Consider the following 13,338-nt stretch of genomic DNA (forward strand, 5'->3'; position numbering starts at 1 on the left):
CAATACAAAGAATAAGTAGTAAATATATATTAAGTTAAAAATTATTATAAAAAAAGGTATAAATATTTGTGTAAATACTCAAGCAACATGAATAAATTTATATGTATATAATTAAGGGTAAACACAGCAAGTTTTAAGAAATTTAAATTGGATAATCAAAAGATGGTTTAACAAAGGCAAAAAAATTAAAGTTCGCTTTTCAAAACTCTTGGAATTTTCTCATATAAGATTGTCATTCGGTTTGTAATTTCTACAATATTTATTTACGACCCAATAAAGTATATAAATCCTGTATTCCACCACAGACCTTGGGACATCCGATTTTGACCATATTAGGTAAATACTTACACTTTCGAATCATGTGGATTTTTCCATTTTTTAGTTTGTCATTCCGTTTGTAATTTCCACAACATAATTTTCCGACTCTATAAAGTATATATATTCTTGGTCCTTATAGAGAGCGGAGTCGATTAAGCCATGTCCGTCTGTCTGTCTGTTGAAATCAATTTTCTGAAGACCCCAGATATCTTCGGAAACCAAATCTTCAATAATTTTGTCAGACATGCTTTCGAGAAGTTTCCTATTTAAAATCAGCAAAATCTAATGATAGATATTTCAAAGACCTTTGCAACAACGTATATAAGACCATAGTAAGTTGGACCTACAATGGGTCAGAATCGGAAAAATATTTTTTAACCCGAATTTTTTTTTCACCAAGAAAAAAAATTTAAAAAAAAAAAAAAGTTTTAAATTTGAAAAAATAATTTTAATTTAAAAAAAAATTTAAATTTAAAAAATTTTAAAATAATTCGAAAAAAAATTTTACAAAAAATTAAAAAACAACTTTGGAAAAAAAAATTTTGTTTACCTAAAAATATTTAAAATTTGTATTTTGAAGTATAATTTGGTGAAGTATAAGATTCTGCCGAATATAGCTCATTTATTTATTTTTATTAATTTCGAAAAAACCGATTTTATTCAAGATTTAATTTTGTTTAAAAATCAAGAAAATTACATGGCCTGTAATTTTAAATACACAGAGAAAAAAGTTTTGACTGTGATAACCGAATTGGTAGATAATCGAATCATTTAATCTTAATCAAAGAATTTTTATTAAGTGACAAAATTCGGATATTTTAATCGGTTGCCAGAACCGAATTGGCTACAAATTAGCTCATCACAATGAATCTGTTTTCCGTGTGTACTCGTATTTTATGATACCCAAGTCGTTAAGAATAGCGACCCTATAATTCTGAATGGACATGTTGAGTATATCATTTTTGTTGAATAAACTTATCTGAAAACTGATCTGAGTTTTTTTACAGTGGATCAGAGTTTTAATTTTTTGATCGAAGGGAGCATTATACTAAATGAAAAAAATGTTGTAAGTTAATGTCTGAGAGAATTCTTATTGTCAGAATCATATGGTGGAATTTTATGGGGATAATTTTTGTAGAAGATCTTAACACTCTAGCTCTTCTCTTTAGGGGTCAATTTGACCCTTTTTTCGAGAAAATCGAAAAACGTCCTTTCAAAAAGGAGATTTAAGGCTTAAAATGCCGAAAGATTTCAGTGGGGTCACCAAAGACAACAAAGTTGTAAATAATGCTTTTAATGCAAAGTTACACACCATCTTGTGTCTCACTTTTATTTAAAAAATCGTCAAGAATCCATTTATGATCCGAATGAGCTGAAATTTAAATAGTCCTTGAGGAAAAAACACATATGCAAATTATCTCTTTTAGTTCAAGAGATATTTAGGTTAATTTATTTATTTTTATTTTGTTTTTTTGTATGGGTCTAAATCGAAATTTTTTTGGAATATCAGTTATATTTGCGATAAAATTCTGAACAAAATAAAAAAAGTTATCTCGTCCGCATACAAATTTCAGGCATCCAAAGTTGGAACATGTAAAAAGGGCCATATTTTTAAGTTTTTTCCCAAATAGTCCGTATTTTTTTCATTATAAAAAAAAATTTCTTCGGGATTATATAAAATTTTTTATAATTGAAAATTGTGTAAAGTAAAATTTGGCTCATTTACACGGACATAGTACCCACAGACGTATCCTAACATGGCCAATTTAAAAAAAAAAATTCAGTAAAAAATTATTAAAATATCAAATCACCGTTCCTCAAAAAAGCTCAATATTTGTATAGCCCTATATCTTACTGAAATACATGCAAAGGTTTTTTACTATCACACGATAAATAACTTTACAGTGGGCACTTTTCTGAAGAAACTCAGTTTTTTAAACACATTTTCCCTGTTTAAGAAATTTCGATATTGGAAAACAAAAAAAGGCAACAATTGTAATGTCATTGATTTATGGATATTTATATCTATATTATTTCCAAATTTTGTGATGATATCTTTTACCGTTAAAATTTGACATTAATTCAAATTTTATATTTTTCTTAATGGAAATCACCATATTTTAATTTTTTTTAGCTTATAAAGGAACATTACGGCCTTAAAATTTATAAAATTATTTCATTTCACTAAAATATTAATCTTCAGGTCCTATGGTTTTTATCAATACCAAATACTTATATAAAAGGCTTATAATAACTCTTCACAACCTCCACAAACATGGCCCCCTTTCAAAAATTTTACCATTTTTTCATGTATTGCAGTAATTAAAAAAAAACCTAAATATCTTTTGAATTAAAATAGATAACATACACATGTCAGTGTATTTTTTATAGACCTCAATTACTATTTTAAATTTCAGCCCATTCGGATCATAAATACATTTGGAAATTTTTTTTAAAAAAATTGAGATCTGTCCTTGAGGGGCCACCGACTGGCCCCCATTCCCAGATGCACAACTGTATATCAACTCGAAAACACCTCAGCTCTAACCCTGTGAAATTTCGTTACGATTTACTTACACCTTGAATGCGTCGTAAATCGAAAACATGCCAAATAAGGGCAACATATGTTGTTATCAAGATGACATATAAATAGCTGGCTAATAAATATTTTTTTGAAACAACAACTTTAACTGATATTAACTCATTTTTTTATAAGATTTATTTATCGCTCTTCAAATTTAAAGACTTTAAAACTTGCTGTAATTTTTACCCAAATTTATATATATTTTTTTCTTTAAAAAAGATATTTAATGACACATTATAACAATAATAGTTCTGGTTTATTTAGTTCTATAAAAAATAATCTTAATTTTGTTTAATTTATTATTATTTTCATTTTGATATATTTACAAACAAATTATTAAAGAAAAACAAAACTAAATAAATAGTAAATGTAAAAATACAAACACACACATTGCAATTTGATAAAAAAAAATGATATGAAAACTTTTCGTTGGTAATGAATTTTTCTTTTTTTCTAAATATATGTAAATTAAACTAATTTTACACAATTAGGACACACACATTTAAAAACAATTATAAAATGCAATCAAATTTGAAATTTTTGATTTGAAAACTTTAATGAGAATTTTTAATTTAGTTAAATATAATGAAAACTGGTATTATTTAGTAGTGGGAAATTGAGGGGTGAAAATATTTAAAATAATAAACAAAAATCAAAAATACTAACATGCAAATTGTTGTAAAAGTATTCATGCCATTCACAATAGGTAATAATCAACTTAATTGCAATAATTTGTATTGAAGACTCAACTTTTATAAAATACTAAGGTTAAATATGTAAGAAATAATTGAAAACAAGGGTATATAAGATTTGGTTATGAATTTTTTAAAACAAAAAAAAATTGATATTTTCATGTAAAAAATATATCTTTTTATATATATGAAAATTTGAACATAGTATGGGGAACCTGTTTTCAAAATTTACTCAATCGACAGAGGAACATTAACGACTCATGTTATGTATATGAAATAAAAAACTAAAATTTTGTGAAAATGAGCCAATCTCTAATTTTGAATAACTTCAAAAATAATTAATCGGTTTTTATGAACGATATCTCATTTTGTTGCTTTGCATGTGGCTTTGCGACCAAGCAATAAATCTCAACAATCTCTACTTTTTTCGGTTTTTCAAAATTTTTTTAAAACAAAAAAAGGTAATATTTTCACATAAAAATTATATTTTTTTGCTTAAATTTTTTATTATAACTCCGAAACTACTGAACTGATTGAAACGCAATATATATATGAAAATTTGTACATAGCATAGGGAAAATATTTTTAAAATTCAATTAATCGAAAGAGGAACATTAACTAATCAATTTTATGTATATCAAACAAAAAACTAAAATTTTGTGAAAATGAGCGAATTCACTTAATTGTGAATAAATTCGAAAATAATCTATCAATATTTATGATCGATATCTCATTTTGTTCCTATTACATGTGTCTTTGCGATAAAGTAATAAATCTGAACAAATTCTACCCTTTCGATTTTTCATGATTTTTTTAAAACAAAAAAATTAGCTATTTTCACATAAAAAATTTATTTTTTGCTTCAATTTCTTATTGTAACTCCGAAACTACCGAGCCGATTGAAGCGCAATATATATACTTTGTGCATAGCCAGGGAAAAATGATTTCAAAATTCAATCAATGGAAAGAGGAACATTAACTACTAAATTTTATGTATATCAAACAAAAAACTAAAATAAAGCAATAAACCTGAACAATTCCTGCCGTTTTAGATTTTTCATGATTTTTTAAAAACAAAAAAATTTGCTATTTTCACGTAAAAAATATATTTTTTTGCTTCAATTTTTTATTATAACTCCGAAACTACTGAACCGATTGAAACGCAATACATATATGAAAATTTGTACATAGCATAGGGAAAATATTTTTAAAATTCAATCAATCGAAAGAGGAACATTAACTAATAAATTATATGTATATCAAACAAAGAACTAAAATTTTGTGAAAATGAGCGAATTCACTTAATTGTGAGTAAATTCGAAGAGAATGAATCGATTTTTATGATCGATATCTGAATTTCTTGCTATTACATGTTGCTTTGTGAAACGTTAATAAATCTGAACAATTTCTGGCGTTTTCGATTTTTCATGATTTTTTTAAAATAAAAAAAATGTCTATTTTCAAATAAAAAATATGTTTTTTTCTTCAATTTGTTATTATAACTCCGAAACTACTGAGCCGATTGAAATCCAATATATTAACGGATTAAAGGTTATGTAAATCTCAACTTTCCTAAGTTTATTTTAATAACACCGGACTAACCGTTTTTTAGTTATCATTAATTATGTGGAGAAGCGTCTAACAAAATTTATAATTTTACTTAAAAATTTTTTAAAAAAAATCTATCCATAGAATTGAAAAATTTTACCATTATTGTACTTAGGTAGCCTTTTTTTGCTATTGACCTGTGTAATCGATAAAGTACTATTTTGGGAGTACATTCGTATGGGGGCTATGTGAAATAATGGACCGATTTCAGCCAGTTTAGGATTCGTTCTTGGGCAGAAAAAATGAGTATCCCAAATTCGGTAGAAATATCTTCAAAATTGCCACCTGTACAGATTGGCATACTTTAAGATGGGCGTTATACTAATATTTTAGGGCGTTACAAACATCAGCACAAACGCCACTATCGTGGTATAGGGTATAAAAATAGCCTTATATATAAAAATAAATTGTAATTATTGTAATAATAAAGTTTTTTCACAAAATATGGAGTTAGCCACTTTAATTTCTAAGCTTACGATGTAAATTTTACACACAACCTAACCTTAGTATTTTATTAAAAGTTAATGAATTTTTAAATAAATCTCTAGCGACCATATAGTATGTTAGTTTGAAGTAGTAATTAATTAAATAAAGCTATTTTAACACACAATATTTTGTAATAAACTCAATCTATGTATTAATTAAAATAAAATATTTATTATTGTATCATAACTACATACGCGTACATTTTTAATAAACAAATTATATTTATATAATGGACTCTTTTTTTTTTTTGTTGTTTGTTTGTTTTGTGGAACAATTTATTAAACCAAAAAAATAAAAAAAACATTATTAAAATAAAACAGAAACACACACAAAATACAGAATTTGTTAAAAATGAAATAGGGAGATGATAGAGTAGAGTAGAGAGAGAGAGTATGAAGAAATGTTTCTGTTTAAAAGAATTATAATTATTATGAAACCCACAAGCATTTTATTAAAATTAAATTATATATATGAATATGAATGTTTGGTATATGGATTTTGTATATGTGAAGTAAACAGTAGAATTTCAATTATATAATAGAGTAGAATGAATAGGAATAAAAAAAATATCAAAATGTAAGCTATGCAACAGATATTACAAGGCTGATAGGTAGGTGTACAGTAAATAACAAAAGTTTTCGTACACAACATTAGGGTGGGCCTTAATTGCACTTTTCGGATTTTCGATAATTTTTCTACGTCATCTAAAACTCAAATGGTGAAATTTTAGAAAAATCATCTAACGTTTAGAGTTTGAAAATTTTATTTGAAATTTCCAGTTAATAAATGTTAAAAATAAATTTCAATTGGAAATAGTTTAAACATTTCATTTAACCATTAAATATTTGGGTGTATGATTAAAAAATTAGCGATTTTTTCAAAGTTTTAGCTTTTATTTTAAGACAATTGTACAATATAAATTTATTCATAGTATTGGCCATTGTTAGCTATGACCTTCATTCTGGCAACATCCCATCCCATCATTTTGGCAACATCTGGATTCCGAGCCAAAAGAACAGCTCATTTTTTGAAGCCAAGATCAAATTAAATCAAGCGTATTCCAGAGAGCGCTCTGCTTCGATCGAAACAATTAGTAGTCGGGCGGGGCAAGGTCTGGACTATAAAACGGGTGATTCAAAACTTCCCAACCACATCTTTTTAAATAGTTTTTAACACGTCCGAGTAATATCATGAGGGAATATTACAGTTATATGTCTGGCCGTATATTCTGGATGTTTTTCGGCAAAAGCATTCTTCAAACGAATCAGTTGTGTTCGATCACAGGTTCCCTGTGATGGTCTGGCCAGATTTCAGCAGTTCATAATCCTGTACCATTTACCAAAAGGAGAGTTATTAGACTCATAGAACCTACATTGAATGGCTCATCTATAGGATTTTTTTACAGAAAATATCTTAGGTTTACACTTGATACGACTCTCACTTATCCAACACCATCAAAAAAGCTCTATGCTAATATATGCCTGGTCTTTTATTGCCGCCTTGGCATGGTGGAATAAAGTTGAAGAGATGACTGCGACATCATTTCTTGATAAGGTCTATTGCCTCATCTGCATTTCAATTACTAGGTCCCACCTACACATCCCACCTTTACATATATTTATAATGGAGAAAGCCTATAGGAGTGTATCCAGATTACGGAGGATATCTGGTTAGGCACATGCACATTCTAGGCATCTTTGGGAATGATCCTAGTATTGCAGTATCCTAGTATTGCAGTTTTAGGTATAAGGACCCTTGATTATTCTGGTGGCAAGATAATGCCAAGAAAGTGTGGTTTACAGCAGGTTCTAAGCAGGCTAATGGTGAAACTGGGGCTGGTATTTATGGATGTTTAAGATCAATATTAAGGACTACTAGGATATTTGCTATGTCGGATAGCTAGAGCCTTATCATCATATGAAGTAAGGTCTGGGCCGTTACTGCGTAACTCAATCCGAGAATGAAGATGTTCGAAATTACATTGTAATTCGAAAATACTTCCTTTCGAATCGAATTAGGGAGTAACCCCTTGGTATTGTTGTGGACTGTTGGACTTCTTTCAATGAACTCGACGCGCAGAATGGCGCAGGTAACTGGCCATGAAGGTAACTGGCCATGGTCTAGCCAACACTAGCGCCCGAGGCTCATTTATAGGTCCTGAACCGTTCTTTGTCATCCCACGTGGATACTATGGAAGGTATTCGTTCTTGAGTTGAATCGGAATTTGACCGATTTTGGCCCAGGACCTTATACAGTCCAAACGGTTCATTACTCTATCCAAACGTAGATCTTAGTTGTTGCTATCGCTCGGAAAGGGTGATTGCAGAATACTTTCTGTATTATTCACCGGACACTGGTTTAAGGTATCACCATTTTCATGCCGAAACCTCTGAAAATTTTCTATGCGACTGCCCAATGCTGCCAATATGCAGAACTAAATGACTCGGAAGAGACTTTATGGCCCTGGGGGACGTATTTGTTCTTTCATCAAATAGTTGGCTTCATACGTAGTCTGCACAAAATATCCTATGGTTCGCAGTGTGTAGAGCCTCGCTCCCTCAAAATACAGAGAATTGTTTAGCGCCATGGATATTTGGCTTTGGTGTCGATTTTTCATCGCAAAAATTATGTTCTCTTATACCGTTCAAGCAGCATTTCAGACATTCAAAATCGTATTCCAATGACTCTCAGTTTCAATGCATAGGTACTCAATTTCCCTGCTTTTGAATGAATCCTGCTGCTTGCTAACATTTTGAAATTGCTGCTTGAGTTGCTCCCAATGATTTTGCAAGCTTTTGTTGGGTTTGGCAACAATCTTCTTGGTCTTCAAACTTTTTTTGCTGGTCTAGGCGATCTTTGTCTTCCATGCCAAAATCACCACTTTTGAGCCGAACAAACCATATATCGCACGTTGATACCGATGGAACACATTCGCCTTAAGCTTTGGTGAGCAAATTAAAGAAGTAAAACTAAACTTCCCGCATATGTCGCTTTTTTGGCACAAAATTCGTATTTAATTTTTTACATTTTTTTTTAAACTATTTCAACTTTGACCCAACACATGAAACTTCAACCTCTAAACGTTATACGATTTTTCTGATTGTTTTTTTTTTTGATTTTTTTGACGTTTTATTTTTTTAGATGATGGATAACAATTTTGGGCCTTGGGACCATCGGAACAGTGCAAAATTAAGAGCCACCCTAATATACACAACCTCAAAAGTGAGTAAACACCAGTGAATTATTTGATTTTTAATTAAAATTTAAGAGTTTTGGCTTGTTGCAGATGAGGCCGAATATTAGGTTCGGTTTAGGACTCTAAAGTTTTTCATTATTTTTAAAAATTACTACAATTCATTGGTATTTACTCACTTTTGACACCCATAGTATATATTTTGAATATAATAGAGATTAAATTTGTGATGGTTTTATATTCAACTGCTTTCAAACAAAATATTTATGAATAATATTTGAAAACTTTACAATTTTCATTAAAGTATTCGGTAATAAAAAAATCTAAAAATTCTCATTTATATAATTGAAATTCCTCTGTACTTAAAATGACCAAAAACAATAAAAAAACACAACATGTAAAGTCTTTTATTTAGCCCCACTATTATTTTATTATTTCCCTCAAAAATGATTTTTGCTGATAAATTTAACATAATTTTATTAAATACAAACATGTATAAAACACAAAAATAATAAAACGAAAATTCAAAAATAAAATGTTTAAACTAAATATAAAATAACTAAAAGGGTTTGTCCACATGCTGAAAAGAAAAGCATGTGGAGTAAAGGAAAAAAAACCAACGACCACCAATCTACCTAACAATCATGTCAAGGTAATATTCCTACATGGTTGTCGACGGAAATTACAATTTTATTTCCGTTTTGTTTGCACTTGGGCGTCAAGAAGAAAATAACAATCAAAATACATGGTTAGAGGGTGATTAATGGTATTTTCCCTAACAATTCCATAGTGGGTACTACTCGTACACTCACATTTAGTTTAGGTTTTCTTACATGGCTTTTATCTATTTTGCATTTTACTTTTACCACCACCGACCGTAAAAGGAGGAGCATTATTGCAATGCATATGTGTATCTTTGGCTGTTTGTTCAAAGCGTATTGTCAATATTTATCAAAAGATAAAAAAAACGAAACGAAACTACAGGCGAGCAAAAAAAAAATGAGAAACAGATGGCGGTATCAATTCCTATGTACAATGTATACAATTTAGTTTGGGGAACAGTGGTTGGCAAAGGTCAAATATGCAGACAAATATTTTTAGATTTATAAATTACATTAGCTAGTGTAGGTTTTAGATTAATTATTTCATATCATTGGTTTTAAACGTTTTAAAATACTACCGAAATCAGAAATTGATGCCAAATATGGTTTTGTAACTTAAAGCTCTAATTATCAATTGAGAGAAAGCTTAAACAACTGGGGTATTTATGGGCAGAGAAGACATCCGAACATCTACATTTTAGCCAAATATTTAGTAACTAACTAAACACTTTAGCATTCAAATAGTTGAACTAAAAATTTTATTTTTTTTTTGTGCCAGAGGTTATCATTTATACATAGAAACCAATTTTAAAAAAGTTGGCCTCAAAAGCTCAAATATAAAAGCTTCCTCAACTCAATTTGAACTATGACATGAAACTCTGCACATTCGAAGCAACATACAATACTAATAATCATTGCTGCTACAAGCTAAAGTAAGCTAATATAACATTATTGTAAATAGTTGTTTCGAGGTTGTCTCATAATTTGGTCCATAATTTTATTTCTACTGAACTAATTTCACTGGTTTTCAATACCAAACTGTCTAGGATAATGATAAACATTTTTTTGTAAATCTCCTTATTTTTGGTTGGGTATTTTAGATGTGACCATGATTTACACACACATATAGATAGCTAAATCTTTTTAAATGAGAAATGAATATATTACTCATTCACAACTTTTGGTTTTATAAAAACAAATAATTTACGAGTGAATATAAATCATCTTTTAAGATTAGAAAACTTTTAGATTTCCAAATACTTAGGCGATCAAAGGGCAGCGATCTGGCTAAGGTATTATAGGATATATAGGACTGTATTAATTTATTTCTGAAATGCCGAACATCCACAAAGAGAGATTCAATAGTCACACTCATCAATGATGATGGACTGGCAGAGATACAGGCAAAGCACGTTGTATGTGATAACCAGCTATCAGCCTGGAAGAAGGAAAGAAGTATCTGGTAAGTTAATCTTTCGACAGCAGGTTCTGAATATCCACCATATAGGGTTCTATAAGTCGATTGTTCGAACAATCGACTTTTTGCTGAAAAAAGTCGAAATCGACTTTTTGGTCGGAAAAAAGTCGAATATTCGATAAAAGTCGAAAATAGTCGATAAAAGTCGGAAAAAGTCCAATAGTCGATAAAAGTCGTAAATAGTCGATAAAAGTCGAATAGTCGATAAAAGTCGAAAATAGTCGAAAAAAGTCGACATTTTAGATTGTTAAAAAAATATTTAATTTCAACATTAAACTAAAACTATTGCAATTTGGTACACTTGCATTTTTTGTAGTGTATGCTAATATAAATAATAAAACACAAAATTATTCCAACATTCTTCTAACTATTATCGCCTTGATAAATTTTATTTTTATTGCTAAACATTACAAAAGTCGCATCAATAAATGTACAAACTATATATTTTGTACAAGAAATGGTAAAAAGTTGTAAAAGTCGAAAAGTCGATTTAACTAAAAAGTCGAAGAGTCGACTTTTTAAAAAACGAAAAAAGTCGAAAGTTCGAAAAGTCGACTTTTTAAAAAACGGAAAAAGTCGAAAAGTCGACTTTTTGATTCAGCTATAGAACCCTACCACCATAAAACTTGATGGAATACACTTTTTATGAAGAACTGTAACTGCTTTTATCATTGAATTCATATCAGATGCGACTAATAATCTATTTTACTATTTATGATTCAATATTTCGTCTATTAGTTTCTACTCGATTGTTATGCTTCACATAAAATAAAAAAAAAACAAACACAAACCGCGAAGCCTTTTGGCTTGTCTGCAGAAAACACTCAGAATATTTGGCGGGAATCGAACCCGCAACCCTCAGACTAATAGCCTACCAAAATATTTAGTCTATCGCGCAACGAGTGGATTGGAATATATGTTTGTCATTTTGTTTGTCGGTTGAAATCAACTTCCCAAAGTTTCCTGATATCGGACGGAATTAAATCTTGTATCAATCTGTCTATATACATACAGAGAGCCTCAAAAGCGAGTAAACAGCAGTGAATTTTTTTAAGATCATGAAAATCATTAAATCTTTTTTTTCAGAACCGAATCTATTATTCAGCCCAGTCTCCAACAAACCGAATCATTTAAATTGTAATCGATTTTAATAAAAAATTTAATAATTTGTGGTGTTTACTCACTTTTGAGGCTCTCTGTATATAAAAGACTAACATTACTGAGTGACTGACTGATTCAACATCACCCAGCCCAAATGCCAAAAGCTAGAGACATGAAATTTGGTCTATAGCTTCCCCTATCCCTATGTAGATTCACTAAGAAAGAATTTTGGGAAATGCGAACTTCTAAACTAATACAGATACAGTGAATATTTAAAATGCATATTTATGCATTTAAAAAATGAGTAGACAGCTGTTTGGTACTTTTATGGGATAAATCGGGTAAAACCTGTATTTTGGTACTATTTTTGCACTCTATGTACCTTTTAAACCAATAAACATCGAAATAAATTTAAAATCGTATTCTTTACTTATCAAAAAATACCAAATATAAATTTGGTACTTTTTGGAAATTCGAACTTTTGAGGGTAAAAATTGTATTTAGTTTTGGTGTTTTTTGTTTTAATAACATAGGTATAGACATATGAATATTTTATTATGAGCTACAACTACAATGCTTCAATTTATTTGAATAAAATTTGTATCATCTCAATGGGAAACAAAAAGTGCCAAATAGGGATAAACATGAAAAAATACACTTTATTCAAAATTATTAACACAATTTCCTTTTACATTTTAAACATTTGTACTTCCAGTCATACCAATATTAACTAACAGAATGTAATTTGGAACTCTAGGGCGAAGTTGTAAATTTGTCAAAATCCGGGTAAACAGTTTGGTACTATTTTAAAACATATTTTTTCTGGAGCTTATGAACACAGATTTGAATCGTTTGAGACATATCGGAGTCACAAAATAAATTCGCCAAAATTGAGTATTTGAAAATTGACGTATGTTCAAAAGTAAAAAGGGAAATTGGAACTTTTTTACTATTTTAAATTATTTAACTTATCGACAAACAATAAGCAGATATGCTTCAGAGTGAAGTAAGAATCAAGAATAAGGGTATCAAAAGGAGAACTAATGATACTTTTTCGATATTCTAGCGGTACTTTTCTATAATAATGGAGTAAGTATCGAAGAGGGATTTCTTCTGGTACTTTTAAAATTATTTATAACAATCAACCTGATATCACGAAAATATACATGCTCCTGACTTGGACTCCAAAAAAGAGGTATTACAGGTACTTTTTACAAATAGTACTTTTTGAATATTTTATATTAATGGACCTAGAAACATGAAATTAAGCATAAATG

The 13,338-nt window shown here is 29.3% G+C and overlaps 1 protein-coding gene across 5 annotated transcripts in view; it reads right to left on the reverse strand.

Annotated features, from left to right (window-relative positions):
* Positions 1-13,338, reverse strand: part of NKAIN (Sodium/potassium-transporting ATPase subunit beta-1-interacting protein) — a 106,637-nt gene that overhangs the window by 18,417 nt on the left and 74,882 nt on the right. The window lies entirely within an intron of this gene.

This window comes from Calliphora vicina, chromosome 5 (genome assembly GCF_958450345.1).
Source record: "Calliphora vicina chromosome 5, idCalVici1.1, whole genome shotgun sequence".
Classification (NCBI taxonomy): Eukaryota; Metazoa; Arthropoda; class Insecta; order Diptera; family Calliphoridae; genus Calliphora; species Calliphora vicina.